Here is a 4,466-nt window from a genome sequence, read left to right as displayed (position 1 = left end):
GAACCCTGGGCTGGGCAGTCTGGTGTGGGGCTTGGACCCCTCACTTCTTAGCGGGGACATCTGTAGCTGAGATATCCCTTCCGGTATTTAACCACCACGTTCAGGTGTGCGACCAGCCTGTTCCACATCTCTGCCCCTCCTACAAGCGTTGAGGTGGCTTCTGTATGTCCTTTGTTGTAGAACTTCTTTTCAGCTAGACTTCAGGCAATTCTCAATGATGGTGGTTCTGTAGTTTAGCTGTAATTTTGATGTAGCCATGAAAGGACACAAGAATAGCATATAGCTATTCTGTCATCTTGACTGGAAATCCATTTTATTCTTTTTGTATCTGGGTATTGTCCTTATACCTCTGCCTCCCTTAGAGGCTGTTCAAATATGACACTCTGCATCTGTATTTTAGAACATATGTAGCCTTGCACCTTTTTTAAAGGACGACACTCAACTGTTTTCTGATGTTTTTCTAATTTTAGATAAAAATATTATGATACATTAGCTTTTTTTCATACCAAATGTTCATTCATCTGCAAAAGGCTACTGGACTAAGAACAAATCATAAGTTAAGAGGTATAGCTTCTCTAATGAAGACTTTCCATGAGTACTGTACAATGCAATAACCGAAAGAACATATCCAGAGTGTTCTCTGTTTCTATGACTTCATGGTTCTATCCCCTTTTATCACACTTCTCATTAGATGACTATACATCTAAAGGTGGCATGGTTCTACCCATCCCTTTGTCCTTCCATTTGATGTCAGGTACTGAGATTTAACTAAATGAATTTAGAAATTTACATATATAATTTTTCTTTCTTTGACAAAGGTTGAAGAGTAAATTTTATGCTGTTCTTGTTCAGATTAAAGGGAGCTGCCTACCTTTTTGGAAGCACTGCCCTTGATTCACAGAGACAGTAGCATATAAAGAGTGAGTCAGAGTTTGTTACATCTTCTTGTGGAATCTCCCTAATGTTCTACTTGAAAGGGTAGAAAATGAAAAGTGGCTATTCCAAAACTATTCCTTTAAGTACATGCATTCATATCGAGTCTTATCAATGAAGATTCAAACATAAAGTTTCTTTTTTAACTAGTATTTCTAGTTTTAATCCTTTTGTGAATTTTCATATACTTCTCATTGGCATATTAGAAACCAAATATCAGCTATTACTAATTTAATATTTACCAAAGATTTTTCAATAATTTTTACAAAATGATTGTATTGCATTTTTATTCATAGTGTTCAAAACTGTGCCTTCCTAATTTACTAACATTCGTTCATTTATTTGAGCTGGAAACCACATATACTATATTTTTTTCTGCTATGTTGAGTATAGTAACTTCTATGTAGAAAAAGATGGATTAATAAGTTAATTTATTAAGTTAACAAAATATTTTCTGTAGTATTTGAATACTCTTTGTATGGACTTCTGTGATTAAGACTAAAATACAAAAAAGAAAGGTAAAAAGCATTATATACATTAAAATATTTAAGCTTTTATAAACACATATATGTCCATATATATGTGTTAAAAATGTGATTTGCTAAAGTGACCAAAGAATTTTGTTATTTGCTAAAGTGTACAAATATTATTGTGGTAGACATGTCTCCCAGCAAAAGCCATCGTCTTTCAGATTATATTCACCAGTTTCACTTAATATGAAGGTAAAAAAATGGCAATTTGGTCTACTGAAACATAACAAAACAATTTACTGAGTGTACTCCATGAAGGTAAATGAATATGTAGAGTTTCCTGGAATAAAGAAGGCCTCCAAAACAAGGCTATGTAGATCACCCCTTTGAGACTCCCAATGGAATAGTATATTTAAAGAAGACAATGATTTACCGGGGTCATCACCTGATAAAATTGGAGAGTTAAGCTAGAAAATATTAATGTTGCATATTTTAGTTTCCTTTTGCTGCTATAACAAATTACTACAAAATTAATGGCTTAAAACAATGCAAAAATATCATCTTATAGTTCTGGAGATCAGAAGTTCAAAATAGTTTTATTGGGCTAAAATGAAATTATGGACAGAGCAAATTCTGGATGCTCTAGGGAGAATCTCTTTTTTTGACTTTCCAGTTTCTCAAGGCTGCCATATTGCCTGGCTCATATCCCAGCATTACTCCAATGTCTTCCATTGTCAAATATCCTTCTCTCCTTTGACCTCTATCATCATATAACCTCTGACTCTAACTCTCCTGTCTACTTCTTATAGTAAGACTCTTGTGCTTAGATTGGGCACACCTGGATAATCCAGGATAAGTCTCTGATTTCAATATCCTTAACTTAAATCGTATCTACAAAGTCCCCTTTGCCATGTAAGGTAACATATTCACAGGTTCTAGGGATTAGAATGTGGAGATCTTTTGATAGGCCATTATTCATTCTATCATACTAGAGAAATCAGAAAACTCTTAAAGAAACAGGAAGAACTACATTAAAATATTACAATTTCAAAAGTTCTAGAAATAGCCTGATCATTACATAGATTGGGTTGTCTACCAGTACATGTAGGCACTGTAAATAACTGAAATGAATGTATGTGTGTGTATGAGCACATGTGTGGTCAAAATAACTAATAGGGGTAATGTTTAAATGAGCATTCATAGTTTGTTAGAATCAATAAATATTTTAGTCACTAAAAGATGTAGAATAGGATATGTCAAAATTTGTTTATTAAAAGTTAGAATTGGTCTTTTACCCTTTGCAAGACAACTTTCACAGATCTTTCTAGTTTACTTTGAACACAGGATAATAATGAGAGGAGACCTGCCATCACAAAATTATCAGTGATCATCACATTCTTTAGAGAATCTGAATTCCAGTTACCATCTGGTGAGTTAATGGCAGAAAAGAACAGGAGCCCAACTTCTAGTTTTAAATTTAGTCTTTCATTATTAAAGACAGAACTGGCTTTACCCCGACTACAAATCTAAACACTATTTAGTCATAAACATCTATGCAGATGCCAAAACATGTAATCTTACTTGACCATTTGGTTTTGTGGTATATGTTCAAAGATTTAATTAAAGGTGAGTTATGTCCTTGAGAATTCTATTTTGCTCAGCTAAAATATTAGTAACAAATTACACTGTAAGGTTATAGTTATATCTCAAGCTTATATGAAGTAATAACCTCGCTGAGGGTAAAGAAAACAGAAATAACTATTGTTGCCACTATAGGGGACAAAATAAACTATTTAAATATAGGAGATGCCAGTAAAGTTATATAAATCACCTAAGATGGGCAAAGAATGTTACTATATGCTCTTAACAAATAAATATTTAGCTATGTTGGGGCACTACATTTAAAAAAGAAATTCAAGATTTCAAACATTTTAAGAACTTTCATTGATTAGATATCATTGTAGTGTTAAAATCTCATCTTATTGTGTTGCATTATTAGACATGGAGAACATAGAAAGTACATAGAAAAACATACACAAAAATTTTAGTCTCTACGTCTTTGGTGGTAGCGATAGAGTATCTTTTTTCTTTGTATTTTTCAGAATTTTCACAATTTATACATTAATATTCTTTTACTGTTTAAATTTAAAATGATACTTAAAAGTTAAAGTAGCATGTGAGAAATGATTAACTAGGTATGCCAAAATACTTTTCAAAAATGACTACATGTAAAAGCCCCTAATATTGAGAATTGTAATATTAATTACAGCTTATAGACCAAGATTATTAGATGTCTGCATTTAATATATTAGCTCTTATAACCAGAATGTGTTCTGAGAAGCCTGGTGCTTTGTGGTAGAGTCTACAGGACAGAAGATGAAAAGATAATCTGAAATAAGACAAAGACAATTTGAACCACTAAAATTATTCCTGAGACTTTAGTAAAATGTAATGCTAATTAATTTTAGTGTACATGGTATAGATGTAGAGTAGATTATATATATGTGCCATGTTTATAGTTGGTAAAGTATATTTTGTTATTTATTTTATAATGTGAGAAACTTTCAGTTTCAGAGGTAATTTTTGTTGCCTATATGAAAATCAGATTTTAAAGAATGACATCAGGTATGTTCAGGACAAGCAGATACTACACTACTGCAGTCAAAGCTGAAAGAAAGTAGGATGTCCAAATAAGGAATTTAATTTGCATGTTTTACCCCCCCAAATAAAAAATGGATGGAAAAAAGGCATATGTAAAATAAAGTAATGCTGTTTTGATTAAACAACATGGTATTGGCAGAAAATCAGACACATGAAACAGAATCGAGAGTCCAGAGTAAAACCATACTTATATGGGCAAATACTTTTCGACAAAGAAAGCCAAAAATGTACAATGGAGAAAGGAAAGCCTCTTCAGTAAATGGTGCTGGGAAAACTGGAAAGCTACCTGCAAAAGAATGAAACTAGACTGTTGTCTATCACCACACACCAAAATTAACTCAAAATGGATTAAGGACCTGAATATAAGACCTGAAACAATAAAATGCATAGAAGAAAACATAA

The sequence above is a fragment of the Pteropus alecto genome, unplaced genomic scaffold (assembly GCF_000325575.1).
Source record: "Pteropus alecto unplaced genomic scaffold, ASM32557v1 scaffold24, whole genome shotgun sequence".
Classification (NCBI taxonomy): Eukaryota; Metazoa; Chordata; class Mammalia; order Chiroptera; family Pteropodidae; genus Pteropus; species Pteropus alecto.
Note: the sequence above shows the minus strand (reverse complement) of the source record.